General features: G+C 38.2%; 1 protein-coding gene across 4 annotated transcripts in view; it reads left to right on the forward strand.

Moving 5' to 3' along the window:
• Positions 1 to 17100, forward strand: part of METTL8 (methyltransferase like 8) — a 107743-nt gene that overhangs the window by 20770 nt on the left and 69873 nt on the right. The gene's annotated exons all lie outside the window — the stretch shown is intronic.

Raw genomic sequence — 17100 nt, forward strand, 5'->3', positions numbered from 1 at the left:
TTTTGTAGAGATGGGGGTCTCACTGTGTTTCCCAGGCTGGTCTTTAACTCCTGGCCTCAAATGAACTGCCCGTCTTGGCCTCCCAAAGTGCTGGGATTACAGATGTGAAGCCACTGGGGTCAGACTTCAGCAAGATTTTATTTTATTTTTTTTTGAGACGGAGTTTCACTCTTGTTGCCCAGGCTGCAGTGTAGTGGTGCGATCTCAGCTCCCCGCAACCCCCGCCTCCTGGGTTCAAGCGATTCTCCTCCCTCTGCCTCCCAAGTAACTGGGATTATGGGCATGCACCACCACACCTGGCTAATTTTGTATTTTTAGTAGAGAAGAGGTTTCTCCATGTTGGTCAGGCTGGTCTCAAACTCCTGACCTCAGGTGATCCACCCGCCTCGCCTCCCAAAGGGCTGGGATTAGAGGCATGAGCCACTGTGCCTGGCTTTAGCAACATTTTTAAGCAGCTACGTAATTTTCCTTTCTATGGATGTACAATAATTTAGTCAGTCTTCTGAAGATTAATATTTGTATTGTAGTTTTTCAGTATAATGTACAAATAATGCTGTGACAAATCCTTAATATATTCTTCTGATTATATCAATAGGATATAGTTTTAGAAATGAAATTTTCTGTCTAATTTTTTCTTTAAAATTTTCATATGTATTACCAAAGCCCCCTCAGGAAAGGTCTCAGTTCACAGCCCCCTCAGTTTGCGAGAATGCCTGTTCCTGCACACCATTTATCACAGTGTTTTCACCTTTACCAAAATGACAGAAGATTATTTTACTGTTTTCTGGGTGATGGGCTTTCTGCTATCCATATCACCCAGAAAATTAATCTAAGGCAGTGAGTCTCCAGCTTTTTGGTCTCAGGACCTCTTGACACTGAAAAATTATAAAGGCTCCAAAGAATATTTGTTTATGTGGCTTGTAGCTATGGATATTTACTACATTTGAAACGTAACCTAAGAAAATATTAATTGTTTAAATATGTATTAAGTCTTTTATCACACCACCTATAAAAACTGCATTATTAAGTGATTTAAAAATAAGACTAATAAACCCATTGCGTGTTAGTATGGCATTTTTTATAAAGAATATTTTCCAAAAGAAAAAAATTAGAAGAGTGTCATTGTTTTACATTTTTTGCAAATCTTAATGTCTGGCCTAAGAGATGACTGGATTCTTACATCTGTTTCTGCATTAAGTCTGTTGTGATATGTTGTTCTGGTTGATATATGTGAAGAAATCTGATCTCACACAGATATATTAATATAAGTGGTTAGAAAGGGGAGGAGTGCTTTGTCTCTTCAGATGAGTATGGGTATTCTACTTTGATACCACACCAAATTCCAGCAAGTGGTAGTATCTTAAAGGTTAATTGCAATATACAATTTGAAGCCTTGTCAGTGAATTTTTCATATTCTGCTACATTTAAATCCATTGGTCTCTCTTGTATTATACTTTGACTGGATCTTTAACCCTTGCGTGATTTTGTAACACTATATGTTGGTCATCTGGAAAATATTGACTCATTGAGTTGTATAGGTCTTCCAAATGTTGACATATTTCATTTTATAGTATCAAAAATATCTTATTTTTATCTGAACAGTGTTAAAGAATTAGAAAGCTGATAGATTCATAGTGGTGGACACAGGTTTTCCAGAATTCTAATTTTTGCTTAAAAGCTTAAATTTTATCAAAGGCAACAAATGCTGTCAGTTTTCTTGACAGTTTCAAGTGTCTAGTGGCCATCTGCATTTCTTTAGTAAATGCTTATTCATAGCATTAGCACATTTCCTACTGAGGTCATTTCTACTTTTTATTTTCTAAGCATTCCTTATAAATTAACACATTGTAATATTTTGTAGGTTATTTCTACCAGTGTCTTTTATAGCATATTTTCCCATACATTTAAATGTAAGCAATCTATGTGTCGTGTTCTCTTTTTTTAAATAGTTCATGGTTTTGGTGTCATGTTTAAGAGTCTTTTTTATCCCATTTTTTGGGTAAATATTCACTTTTTTTCTAGACTTATAAAGATGTAATTTTTTGCATTTAAAAGTTTAACTCATCTGGAATTTATTTTGATGTTAGATATGGAGTAGCGATGTACCTTTTTTTCCCAAATGGGTGGCCCATTTTCTTAATATGCATCTTTTAATAGGCCAGCTCTAACCCACTAATTTGAAATACTAGCTTTATTACAAATGGAATTCTTATATATGTGTTCTAACTCATTTCTGGACTTTCTGTTCTGTTCCATTTGCTTTGACTGTATCTCCTGCATTAGAGGTACGCCCAGGACTTATTTGTTTGACAGTGTGTTGTAATGTCTGGAAGAACAAGTACACACCATCCCCCAGCTCCACCCAACACAATCACATCACTCTTTCTCCCTCTAGTATTTATCTGGTGCTTCCTGCATGTTTATTTGTCCAGGTGAACTTTTAAATTATTTGTTAAAAGTTCCCCCAAAACATTTTTGGAATTTCTATTGGAATTAATTTAATTTTATAGATGATTTGGTGAGAATTTATATTTTTACAGTATTGAATCTTCAGCCCCAGAAACCCATGTAAACTGTCTTCCTACTTAATAAAATTGTCTTCCGTGTCCCTCTGTACAGTTGTATAGCTTTCTTCATGTTGATCTTATACATTTCTGGCTAGGTTTATTCCTAGGTATTTCACATTATTTTGTGTTGAATTTGTAGAGGGATCTATCTTTCCCACTGTATATGTCCCATTTAAATAAAAACACTTTTTAAAAACATCAGCTCATATTTCCAGGTAACTTTGGTTCTTAGAAAAGAGTAATATCTAAGGCTATTATCTAAGTAATATCTAAAGATACTATCATTTGTGGTATTACAGTATGTACTAAGTGAACTGGATTTATGAGGTATGACTGCTTAAGACTGTTCAAGGAAACAACATACCAGCAGCTGTATCTTAATGAGTATTATTCCAAGCTGTTTATGTTGGGAGTTTATACATTTATGGCAACAAGAACAACACCTTACTCTGAAAGCAAAATATATTCTTCTAAAGTAAAGGGTTTGCCATCATTGAGGATATGAAAAAGAACAATAGCTTGCTATGAGGACATTATCTGAAAATGGAATTTCAAAAGTGTTTTGCTATTATTGGAATAAATAGTAATCTCTTAAAGTGACTTATTTGAAGGGACAACACTTATTCTGAGGTACAGGTCTAGTTTTTAACTAAACAACACTAGTACCTTCTAGACATATCTTATGTTGTCAGGTGGCAAGGAGATGGTTGACAGGTTTTATGTGTTTTGTTGTTGATTGGAAAGAATCATATTTAATCAGATTGTTTTTGTATTAAATAAGATTCAAGTTGCCCCAGGCAGTGTGGATTGGCAATGTTTCAGCTATTTGGGAAAATAGGATTTGCCAGTTTTCTAAGACCATTTAAAATAAACAAGCACATTTCTTTTCATCTACATTATGGATTTAAAAAGCATGTGTGGACTGGCCTGGTTTCTTAATCACCATTTAAAATGTTCCTATAGAAAATGTGGTTCTGAGCTCTTAACAGCTGTCTTACAAATGAGTGTGGGAGTAAGACCTTTCATAGGTGAAAGATTACTAAGGTTTCTCTATATGATGTGTTCCTTGGAGATTAAGAACAAAATTAATATTCTTAATTATTCTTCAGCTGCTTGCTGTGACATTATTATTCATGGACTTTTCTAAACCTTTCTTAAATTTATTGATTTTTTTAAAGTTTATATAGTTTCCTGGGATAAGGTTTACTTCTTTGCGGGTGAGGAGTCTGGCTGTAGGTCGAAATTCCACATGTGATTTTTCCAGCCTGACCATAGACAATTACAAGGCTCTGCCTGGAGGACCTCATGGGGAGAAGCTGCCTTCCCTACACCGTAGTTGGTGCACAGCTAGAACATTGCAGTTTCCTGGAGGGACTGTAGTCTAGGAATCAGCCCCCTGCATTCCTAACCCAGATGCCTCCATTCAGAGGACTTCCTTCCATTCCAGGCTCCCTCCTCTGCCCTCCCATGTCCCTGACCACCTTCACCCCAGGGGTCCATTTAGAAAAGCGAGAGCCTTCTCCCACCCCTCCTTGACAGGAAGACAATTTCCCCATCTATGCCGTGTCTACTTGATCCTCACCCAGTGCTACCATTCAGTGGGGGAGAATGGAAAGCTGGGGAGCTAGCACTTCTTTTTGCCTCCTGCTTAGACTGTTGCAGAAAGTAAGACTTGATTGTTACTTTCATTTTAGCTTGTGGTCCTACCTGACTGCCTCAGCACTTGATTGCCAGACAGTGGGAGGTGGGATGGTGTTCCTATTTATTAATTTTATTTTGTGGGGTTTTTTTTTTTTTTTTCTTCTGTTTTAGGTTTTAAGAGGTGCACCTTAGAAATGTTTCCGGAATTTGTTGAATAATAATTTGACTTTACATTTGTAAGGCACTATGTAGTTTATAATTTTCTTTGTAAGAACTTTGTGACTTAAGAATTCTCTCCGTTTTACAAATGCACTGATAGGCTTAAGCAGAGTGACTTTCCCTAAAAAATCATGAACTGACGACAGACTTAATCTCAACTTCAAGTCCTGGCTCAGCCACCTATTAAGTGACTTGAACTTGAGACTAAGCCTGTTGTCGGTTCAGCCCTCTACTATACCATCCTGCTTCATTGGTAAATTAGTCTTTTGCCTTCTTGAAAAGTTGGAACTACCTAGGGCTGTTCAAACTAAGCAGCATCTTAGTGGAAGGCTTGATCCTGTGGTATTCACAAAGTCCTTTGGAAATCGTGAGGAGAGGCAGACTAGTGATAACAGCAAATGAGTTAACACTGATTGAATACTTACCACGCACCCAGCACTAAGCTACATGTGTTACCTCCCAGAAGCTTCCTATCTTTGGAAATAACCTTATTAGCCACATTTTATTACAGAAATTGAGACTAGCAAAGTTAAATATCATGCCAGAGGTTGTAAAACTAAGACAACCTCTGGTAGTGATACAGCCTGTGGTAGTAAGTGGCAGATCCTGAATCAGCCTAGTCCAAACCCTTCAGCGCCACCTGAAATTGCTTTCTGCGGAGAATCGAGGTGACTCTGCCCTACTTAGGGATATTTCTGCTATTAAGGAGCAGTAAGAGTAGAATTCCCAGAGGCTGGGCACGGTGGCTCACGCCTGTAATCCCAGCACTTTAGGAGGCCGAGGTGAGTGGATCACCTGAGATTGGGAGTTCCAGACCATTCTGACCAACATGGAGAAACCACCTCTCTACTAAAAATACAAAATTAGCCAGGCGTGGTGGTGCATGCCTATAATCCCAGCTACTCTGGAGGCTGAGGCAGGAGAATCACTTGGACCCGGCAGGCAGAGGTTGCGGTAAGCCAAGATCGTGCCCTTGCACTCCAGCCTGGGGAACAAGAGCGAAACTCCATCTCAAAAAAAAAAAAATCTGGAACAGAATTTTCTAATACTATTTCTAAATGCTGAGAAATAAATCTCTGTTTAAAGGAAAAATATTTTCAGTTCCCTCAGTTGACTTACAATATTCTTACTATGTTGTTTATGAACACAAATCTAGGTATAAGCTCCTTATGCATAGAGCTCCTATTCAGCCACAAAATCAAAATAAGTAGAAGTACAACCACAACACCAATAAAACTCAAATTAACAGCAGTATAGTGTGACTGCTGATGTTTTACTGAAAATAAATTGCCACTCTCATTGTAAAGAAGCTACTGACCATCATCACGCAGGTTCTTTGGACTTCAGCCAGTCTGTGCTGTTGTGTGCTATGTGTCTTCCCAGTTCCCTCATCACTTTTCTCTATCCAAAATACTGCAGAATCTTTTTACAGTGTGCTGTATACTCAGATGCATCATTATGTGTTACATCTGTGCTGCTTATTGCCAACAAGATCATAAATGCAAACAGACACTGAAATCAAGTAGCAGTTATACATGGCTCCTATTGAATTTTAGATTATTATCATAATAAAAACACAATTTAAATAATTGTCATAGGACCTTGGTTTGACAAACCCTTTTTTAGCAGATGTGTCCAGTGGGGGACTGTTTCTGAAGGGCAAGGGATGGAGATCTATTATAATGACTTTTCAGAAGATTAGCATAAGATGGTGGATGGGAGTCCATGTTTTAGCTTTTGTCAATACTGAAAGCGTTCTCTTTCATAGGCATTTGTGGCCTTGTGGTTTTGGCCACACTGTAAGAGCCTCTTGTTCAAAGCAGTAGTTCCTTCTCATTGTTACAGTGTTTACTGTTTTTGTTACTAAGTGACATGGGTTAACAAAAAAACTTAGAAGGTGTCATTCCTAACCAGTACCTCCTATCTGTCTTCTCCATCCCCTGTTTCTTTCCATCTCCCCCTCCTTTTAGAGTCGGGGTCTTGCCCTGTCACCTAGCCATGATCATGGTTCACTGCAGCCTCAAAATCCTGGGCTCAAGTGATCCTCCCACCTCAGTCTCCCAAGTTGCTGGGTCCCTCCCCTTGTTTCTTTTAAACCCAGACTCCAGCCACTTCAAGTCCATCAGCTCCTCCAATTCCTTCTACCCTCCTCTTCTCTTTTTATTATTTTTTTCCCAGTCAGCATGGGCTTACTCTGTGGTTACTAGTTATATTTTCCTTCACTTCCACCATCTTAAATCACCATTGCTTTCCATACTACAAGCCTAAATAGTCCTAATCCAGATCAAATCAAATATTTTGCCCCACAAACTAGGTAGTAGAGGAAATCAGTAACTGCCCTATCAGTGATGTTACTTTTGGTTGCAGATAACAGAAAACTCAGACTGGCTTAAATCATTAAGAAATATATTGGCTCAATAACTAAAAAAAAACCCAGAGGAATTTAATCCAACTAGTTAACAATGGGACTTATTAACCTCTTTTTAGCTTCCCAGTTTTCTTGCCTCATAGTTGGCTTCATCCTACATTTGTACCATGCATTCCTAACGCTAGGCCCACTCATGGCTCCAAGGTGGCTTTTGTTATGGACTGCATTGTGTCCCCCTAAATTCATATGCTGAAGGCCTACCCCGCAATGTGACTATATTTAGAAATGGGCCTTTATGGAGGTAATAAAGGTTAAGTGAGGTTTTAGGGGTGAGGCCCTAATTCAATAGAACTGGTGTCCTTATAAAGAGGAGAAGATATCAAAGATATCTCTCTCTCTCTGCGAATGTACAGAGGCCACTGGAGGACACAATGAGAAGGTGGCTGTTTACAAGCCAGGAACCAAATCGGCCAGCACTTTGGTATGGGACTTCTAGCCTCCAGACCTGTGAGAAAATAAAATTTCTGTTGTTTAAGCAACCCAGTCTATGATATTTTCTGTGGCAGCCCAAGCTGACTAATACAGCTTTCAACAGCTTTGGGGCTGTTGAAAAAGCCCCTCTTTCATCATAACAGGTGCTTCCTCTTTCATACCTAATAGGTATTAGAAATTATCTTTGTTCCCAGATCTCTAGCAGTAAAACAGAAAGGTACTCTGTTGGACAGGTTTGGCCACATGCCCACTTCCTAACCAATCACTATGCCCAGAGGTATAGAATGTGCTGATTGGCTTAGCATAGGGTATAAGTTCACCTGTGGCTTCAATCAGGTCCACTCTGGCCTCTCAGAAAATGTACAGATTTCAAGTCCATGAGCTATGGGAAGCAGGGAGTGAATACTTGAGAGACAACTAATAAATAACCACTAATTTGAGCTGCATCCTTAGATAGGTAACTTATGTTCATTGGCATTCCTTTATTCAAATGTTGTTAGTGTCCTTTCCCATTTTTTTCTGTTCCTCCTTTTCTCGTGCCCCCTACCTTACAGCCTCTTACTTCATGAAGAAGAGCGCATTGGGAAAGGACTGTCTTAGCCATCTTCTCTTCCACTACAAACTCACCTGTTCTTACTCTTCAGAGCATGAAGTTGTTCTAGATACCTCACATAGCTGATGTGTTTTCTGTGTACTTATTTCCTCTCTTTGGCCTACTTATTCTCAAAACTCGTTTTGTCAGCAATTTCCTCTTTTCAGTATCTTCAGTCTGTGTGTGTGTTTTCTCTCATCCTACAATGATAGTCAAGATGCTTTGCAGCTTAACAAATACCCTTCTTTGACCTACATGATCCCTCAAAAGACAGCCCAACTTCTCTCCTTTTCTCTCCTCTGCCTATAAAGTCGTCTACATTCATTACCTCCTTTACTCCAATGACTTATATATTCATTAAACTGTATTCTGCTGGCAAAGCCAGGGTTCAAATCACCTTGATAAAGGTCATCACTGATCTCCTATATTTCCAAAAGTAATCATTAATTTTTGGCTTCTTTTAGTATTCAGTCCCATAAACTAACTCCTCTTCTTCCTAAATGTCAGTATTACCATTAGTTCCATCTGCCCTATTTTTTTTTTCTTGATCAGTTCCTCTTGACTTCAGCCATCACCTGTAAACCCAGGACTTGACTCCCAGATACACATCTTTAGCACCTACCACTCACATGGATTGTTTCTAACTACTTATTGGGGATATCCATTTGAATATATTGTAGGATCCTTAAAGTTCATCATGTGCAAATTGAACTCATTATCTTCCCTTCCCTACCTTCATCCCACCATTATCCAGCCTTTGTGTGTGTGTGTGAACTCTGTTTTGAATACCATCAACATCTACTAAGCTAGTAAGCCAGAAACCTTGTCTCCTATTTCACTGTAGGCAACTTTTACATCTAGTCACTGCAAGAAATTCATTGATTCTGCCTCTGAAGTGTGACTTGAATGTGTGCCCTCGTTGATACTCATGGCCACTGTTTTCTTTAGCTCTCATGATCTGATAGACTTAGTGTGTAGCCCTGGGCCTCTTTCTCTTCTCATTAATTCTGTGTCTGAGTGGTTCTCAATCCTCAGTGTACACCAAGATTGTATGTGGAGATTTTAAATGCTATGCATGTCCTGGTCCCAGAACTTTGATTTTCACTGATCAGTCATTGGTAGTTTTAAGGCCATTATAATTGATATAAATACATTTTATAAATCTTTATAATCTTTATAAATAATGTCCCTCATTATCCATGGTTTCACTTTCCATGGTTGATTTACCCACTGTCAACCATGGTCTGAAAATATTACATGGAAAATTCCAGAAGTAAACAAGGCAGAAGTTTTAGACTGCATGCCATTCTGAGTAGCATGATGAAATGTCACACCATCTCACTCTGTCCTGCCCAGGAAGTGAATCACTCTTTTGTCCAGTGTATCTACTCTGTAAATTCTAACTCCCCGGTAGTCATCATCTGCTCCTGACAGCCAACCATTGACACCGTATGGCTCCATGATCCAGGATTACCTGAAGCAGCTGATCCTCCTTCAGATGTAGGTCAATAGTAGCTTAACACTATGTCACGATGCCTGCATCATTCACTTCACTACATCTTATCATGCAAGCATTTTATCATCTCACATCAACACAGGAAGGGTTAATACAGTATAATAAGCTATTTTGAGAGAGAGGGAGAGACTACATTCACATAACTTATTGTATATTGTTATAACTGTTCTATTTTATTAGTTGTTAATCTCTTATGCCTAATTTGTAAATTAAAGTATCTCATATATATATATATATATATGAAAAACCACAGTGTATATAGGGTTTGTTACTATTCACAGTTTCAGGCATCCACTAGGGATCTTGGAACCTATCCCCTGCAGACAGGATGGGGGGGGGGACTACTGAACAGATCTCATCACCTTGCTCTCTTATTTAAAATTCTGTTTGTTGCATTCATTGCCTACGAGAAAATATTCAAACTGCTTAATTTGGTATACATAAAGATTCCTATCTGGCCTCTGCCTAACTTTCCAGCCTTATAACTACCTCCCCACTCCACCTGTCTGCCCCTTACATCATAGTCTGTAGTCATACAAAATTATTTTGTTTTACATTTTTAATTTTAGAACACTTTTAGATTTATGAAGAAACTGTGAAGTTAGTATAGAGAGTTTCTATATAGTCCATACCCCGTCTCCCTTATTAGTAACAGATTCCTGTGGTACATTTGTTACAGTTAATGAACCAATATTGATACATTATTGTTAACCAAAGTCTATATTTTATTCAGATTTCCTTACTTTTTACCTAATGACTTTTTTGAGTTCCAGGATTCCATCCAGGACACCACATTACATGTAGTTATCATGTCTCCTTATTTTGCTTGGCTCTGGCAGTCTCTCAGACTTTGTTTTTGATGACCTTGACAGTTTGGGGAGTATTAGTCATATTTTATAGAATGTCTGTCAACTGGGGTTTATCTGATAGTTTTCTTATGATTAGACTGAAGTTATGGGGGTTGGGGAGGAAGAACACAGAGGTAAAGTGCTGTTTTTATCACATCAAAGCAAGAATACATACTATCAGCACTATCACTGTTTTTGTTAACCTTGATCACCTGGCTGAGGAAGTCTTTGTCAAGTTACTCCGCTGCAGAGTTATTTTTTCCCCCTTTCCACACTGAACTCTTTAGAAAGAAGTCACTATGTGCTGCCCACACTTAATGAGGAGTTATGTTCCACCTCCTTAAGGGAAGAGTGTTTATTTACATAAATTATTTAGTAACTGTTTGCATGGACGATTTCTCTCTTCTCCCTCATTTATTTGTTTAATCATTTATATGAGTATGGATACCTGGATATTTATTTTATTCTTTGGGTTATAATCCAAAACTACTTTTTATTTTGTTGGTCAGAGTGTTCTAGCTTTGGCCATTGGGTGCACGTTCAGTTGGCTCCCGTGTCCTTTTGACAATACCCTCAGCACTGTAGGTTTTTTGTTTTTTGGGGTGTGTGTGTGCACTTCCTTACTTTCTGGCACTATAAGACGCTCTTGGCTCATCTTATATTCTCTGCCTCAATCCTAGAATCAGCCATTTCTCCAAGGAGCCATGGTTCTGTTTTATTAGAGAATGGTTAGAAATGAAGATCTGGGTACTGGGTATGCTTGTTGCCACCGGGATGTGGTGACTTCTAGGCCCTCTCAGATGACAGAGTAAGGAAATATATGTGTGTATACTAATCAATGTATACATACATATCTACAAATATTTCTATATGTAACATATGTATATTAAGCTAAATATGAGTGCATACAAATGACTCACATTCTAAGCCATCACCATATAGATTATTCTAGCCTTTTCTTCCCTTTGTTTGTAACCTCCCACTCCAACAATGAGAAACCTGGCTTCTACCAAGTATCACCTACTTACTAATTGTTCAATTCTGATTTCCTTGTGTACTGATTTCAGAATTGTTAACCCTTTTTCAACTAGAGTACAGTGCTTATTACCATTCCTATTGCCTTTAGTTTTATAGACACTATTAATATCCAGAATTATTTAGGTCAGCACCTTTTTCTATATTACTTTTTATTCTCTGAATATTCCATGTTTTCATACCTGTTTAATCTTTATCTGTGCTAATCATCCTGCCTGAAATTCCCTGGCTTTTACCCTTTTCTCCGTGGAATGTTACTCATTTTTCTATACCCAGCACAAATATTGCCTCCACCAGAAAGCTTCTCAGAGCCACCACTAGTAGACTTAATCATTCACTCCTCTGTGCTCCAATAGCATTTTGTACTTACCTTTACTATATATAATGTCAGGACTCTTTGTTTGCATCTCTTTCTTCTTCACTTAATGGTAATTCTTGAGAGCAGAAAACAGATGGATTTGTCTCTGAAATCCCAGGACTTAACAATAATACATATTACATAACAGAAAATCTAATAGTGGCTAAAATACAAAAGGATTTACATTTTTCACCTAACAAGAAGTCCAGAGATAGACTATCACTGGTTTACCTGTTCAATGATGCCATCAAGAATCCAGGCTTTTTTCCTCTTCTGTACACAGAAGTCTAAATGTGAAATGCCAGGTAAATAAGTTAAAACCAATTTCATTCTGGCCCAGTATAACATGTTTAGAAACAATGTCCAGAGAAATAAGAATAGTTCAGATATTTTAGATTGAGATGGCTTTGAGATGAGCTTACATTAAATCCCTTAGAGAGTTAACTTCTGAGTCCCAGTTGCCTCTTTTTGTGTGAGTGAGTGTATCATGTAGCCACCATTCAGGGCAGTCATGGAGAACAAACACTAAGCATGAGATTCCCATTTTGAAGCTGCAGAGTTACTGACGTCATGGTGTGATCAAAGTGCTCTGCAAATACTTACTGTAATTATTGTTGTTGTTCTGTTCTTGCTAATAACCTTATTTATACCCTGAAATTATAATCATCCAAAGAAAGATTAAAACAAGATGCATGAGTTGCCTAAGCTGTTTGCCTGGCAGATGGTCACCCTCCGAGTTCTCTGAAATTGCCAGGGTTAATTGAAGCTTCAGTTTTCACTGCAGTGTAGTTGATACTTAAGCGTTTCTTACCTGTCAGCTTTCACTCTCCAAAAAAGTACAGCAGTAGCACTTAATTTGTTCTCATTAATGCTAGCCTCTCAGGTAATGTTTAGTGCAACTTAATTCTAGATGATGTTTGCTCCTCTGAATGAAAACCTTTGTACCAGCTTCCCCGCTGAGAAGAAATGCTAAACAGTTACAAAGGTGAAAACGTGAATGTCTCACTAATTTATTTATTTAAAGGATACTCAGAAGTCAGGAAACACTGAAGGGAAGTTAACTTTTAAATGGTGGACTGGCATTTAGTGTATGGTTAATAGCAGTTCCTCTCCCTGGGGTTGCAGCAAACTGAGACAACTGGGAATCATCCTTGGGGAATTTTACAAATAGTTTTTCCTAGAGCTAGCTAAGTGCCCCAAGGATAATTGTTATAGATTCATACAAACAGCAGTACGATTTGCTCTATTTCTTTGGTGTTCCTCTAGTAGTATTAAAATGCAAGAAAGCAATCTTAGGAACCAGCTTAAAAAGCAAGGGAACCAAGAAGTCGTTCTTTGTCTCTACTGCTCAGCTCTGCAAAATCAAACCAGTGAAAAGACCTGGGTGTTAAAATGTTACATTATTTAGGTGATGCAAGAGCCCTTTGTCTGCACCTTGAGATTTGAGTACATATTATACATATTGTTATATATGGGTTCAGCATATATAGTAATGTGACAAGCCAAATAAGAGAATGACTGTGCTCTCCTAAATCTGGGGACTGCTGGCTACCAATGGCATTGCTTGCTTGCTATTTGATTAAGGCCCAAGAGAAAAACAGTTGAGAGAGATGAAGGGAGAGAAGGAATTCTGGGCCTCCTGAAATCAGTTACAACAAATTAGCAACCCCATTAAAGACTGGGGAGTCAGTAACATGATCCTTCTTGTATATGTGGTATACAAAAGTAGAAGGCAAATGGGGTATATGTATGTGAATAATAATGCTGTTCAAAAAAGCAAAAACAAAAAATCCAAAAAGGTAGAATGTGGATTCTTTAATTAGATGCTTGGACTGGAATTGAATCTCTGTCAATTTTTAGCTGGGTGATTTTAGGCCTGTTAGTTTACTTTGTCCTTTATAGGCTTTTTCCTTAAAACAGTACCCCTTGATAGGGAATGGAAGCTAAATAAGATAATATACTCTATATAAGTGCTGAGGATAGGTCATCACACATGGTACCTATTTAACTTTTCTAAAAAAAAAAAAGAAATTTACATGGAAGATATATTGGAATTGATGCTTTATTTCCTTTTATTTATTTATTTTTATTTTGAGATGAGGTCTGTCTATGTTGCCCAGGCTAATCTTAAACTCCTGGGCTTAAGCAGTCCTCTTGCCTTGGCCTCCAAAAGTGCTGAGATTACAGACATGAGCCACTGTGTTCAGCCTTTACTTTCTAAAATATTTTTTCAATTTGCAAAATATACTATGGAGTCTTTCCTTTTATTAAAATCCTTCCTTTAAAAAAAAAAAAAACAGTATTACTCAAAACTGTTGCTCCCCAAAAGCAAAATTTGCAGTTAAGAGGTATTTTGTCATGTGCATTACACACATTTTACCTATTCCTGTAGCATATGTTATAGTTTGTTGATATGGTCAGGCAGATGTATGAATCATTGTGAAAAGGACTCCATTTTAGTGGTAGGCAAAGCATCTAGCCAAAATTTGTAGCTGGGGAGAGAGCTGCTCCCCACACGTTGGCCTTCTGTATCAAGGCTGCTGCTTTTGCCATTGTGCTCATTGTGGTGGTAGTCTGCTCAGGAAACTGGAACCTATTAAAACCACCTTCCCCTTGGCTTGTCAGATTACTATGTATGCTGAACCCAAGTCCTTTTATACATTTGTTCTTTTCCTTACATTCTAAAATAGGCACATACCTACCTACACCTAGAGCTGGCAGGAAGTCTGTCAGCTTTTCTTGGTATGCTTTATATTTGGTAGCGTAATAAATGCGATTTTTAATGACACTGTCAATCTAATACTTGAATGAGTTTCATTTTCTTTCTTGTCTGTTCCTTAGTGATTGCTTTAGCCATTGCCTATTCATGACTGAGCCTTAGCGTTAAGATCTCACGCGGCATGCCCCTACAGTCATGCTTTTTCTGTTTCATTTTGGCCTTCTTAGGATTCAAGAGGAAGGACCTTCATAGGATGGTGAGCTGAAAATGGGAACCTGTGGACAAAGTTGGTACAATGTATGCCTTTTATGTGACATTAGTTTGAGTTAAGTGAAGGGTCAGGACCACGTTCTCAGATTTTTCACATAGTAAATTTTAAAAAACTGAAACACCTTATCAGGAATTGTGGAAATTTCTGTTGCCTTCTTCATACTGTTTTGTTTTTCGTTTTTTTTTTTTTTGTGACGGAGTCTCACTCTGTCACCCAGGCTGGAGTGCAATGGCGCCATCTCAGTTCACTGCAAGTTCTGCCTTCCGGGTTCACGCCGTTCTCCTGCCTCAGCCTCCCGAGTAGCTGGGACTACAGGCGCCGGCCACCACGCCGGGCTAATTTTTTTTTCGTATTTTTTAGTAGAGACGGGGTTTCACCGAGTCAGCCAGGATGGTCTCCATCTCCTGACCTCGTGATCCTGCCGCCTCGGCCTCCCAAAGTGCTGGGATTATAGGCTTGAGCCACCGCGCCTGGCCGCCTTCTTCATACTCTTAGACTTCATCCATCTCCAGAACTTTTTCATCTTCCCTAAATGAAACTCTTTATTTATTTTTTACTTTTTTGGTGTCTAGCGTCTCTTCTTTAATTGTATATATCAGGTATACAAGAAGATGTTTTAATACATATATACACAGTGAAGTGGTTGCCATAGGCAAGTAGATTAACAAATATATCATCTCACATAGTTACCTTTGTGTGTATGTGTGGCAAGTGTACCTAAAATCTACTCTTTCAGCAAAAATCCCAAATATAATAAAATATTGACTGTAACCCTCGCATTGTACATTAGATCTCTGGACATGTTCATCCTACTTATCTGCAACTTTGTATCCTTTGATCTGCATCTCCCCATTTCCTCTCACCCCTTCCCATATCCATTAGAAACTTAATTCTCCATTCCCCAGCCTCTGCCAAACACCACTCCACTTCCTGTCTCTGTCAGTTTGACTACTCTAGGAACCTTATACAAGAGGAATCATACAATATGTGTCCTTTTATGACTGGCTTATTTCACTTCTCATAATATCTTTAAGATTCATCCATGGTTGTAGCATGTGTCAAAATTTCCTTTCAAGGCTGGATAACGTTCCATTGTACATATATATATGTATGTATATATGTATGTATATATGTATCACATTTTGTTCATTTATCTTCAGTGGACACGTGGGTTGCTTCTACCTTTTGTCTATTGTGAATGATGTTGCTATGAATATGGGTGTACAAATATCTCTTTGGTCTCTGCTTTCACTTCTTTTGGGTATATACCCAGAAGTAGAATTGCTGAATTGTACGGTAATTCTATGTTAATTTTTGAGGATTCACCATAATGTTTTTTCATAGCAGCTGTATCATCTTATATTTCAATAGCAATGAATAAGGGCTCCAATTTCCCAATTTCTCCACATCCTCACCAATACTTGTTATATTCTGGGCTGTTGCTGCTGTTTTTAAATACCAGCCATCCTATTAGGTGTGTTGTTTGTTTCGATTTTAATTACAAATGTAATTAATAAATTTAGGGCTATTCAGATTTTCTCTTGTGTTATTTTGTTATTATTAGTAAGTTATGGTTTTCAAGGACTTTGTCCCATCTAATGAATGCAATAAAATTGTCCATAATATCCCATTATTAGCTTTTCAATGTCTGTAAGGTCTGTGGTGATATCTCATTTCTCATTCCTATTATTGGAAGTTTGTGTTTTGTGAAACACATGTTTGATATCAGTCTTGCCAGAAGTTTATCAGTTTTATTAATCTTTCCAAAGAACTAACTTTTGACTGGTTTTTCCCTGCTTTACTCATTTTCCCTCCTTCCCTCCCTCCCTCTCTTTTTTTTTTTTTTTTTTTTTGAGATAGGGTATTGCTCTGTCGCCCAGGATGCAGTACAATAGCATGATCATAGCTCACTGCAGCCTTGAACTCCTGAACTCAAGTGATCCTCCCTCGTTGGCCTCCCAAGTAGCTGGGACTACAGACACTGGCTAATTTTGTTTGTTTGAAGTTTTTGTTTGTTTGTTTTTTTGTTTTTTTAGAGATAAGGTCTCACTATTTTGCCTAGGCTAGTCTCAAAGTCTTGGCCTCAAGTGATCTGCCCACCTTGACCTCCCTTCCACAGCTCTGAGATTATAGGCATGAACCACCATGCCTGGCCCCATTTTCTATTTCATTGCTTTCTGTTTTATTATTTCTTTCTCTCTACTTACTTTGGGTCTAATTTATTCTTATTTTTCTAGCTTGCGAAGATAGAAGCTGAGGCCAGGCAAGGTGGCTGATGCTTGTAAATCTCAGCACTTTGGGAGGCCGAGGTGGGAGGATGCCTTGAGCCCAAGAGTTCAAGACTAGCCTGAGCAACATAGGCAGACCTTGTCTCTTAAAAAAAAAAAAAAAAAAGTAGCCAGGTGTGGGTGGCACATGAGTGTAGTCCTAGCTACTTGGGAGGCCAAAGAAAGAGGATCACTTGACCGCAGGAA

Source organism: Mandrillus leucophaeus, unplaced genomic scaffold (assembly GCF_000951045.1).
Source record: "Mandrillus leucophaeus isolate KB7577 unplaced genomic scaffold, Mleu.le_1.0 Scaffold40, whole genome shotgun sequence".
NCBI lineage: Eukaryota > Metazoa > Chordata > Mammalia > Primates > Cercopithecidae > Mandrillus > Mandrillus leucophaeus.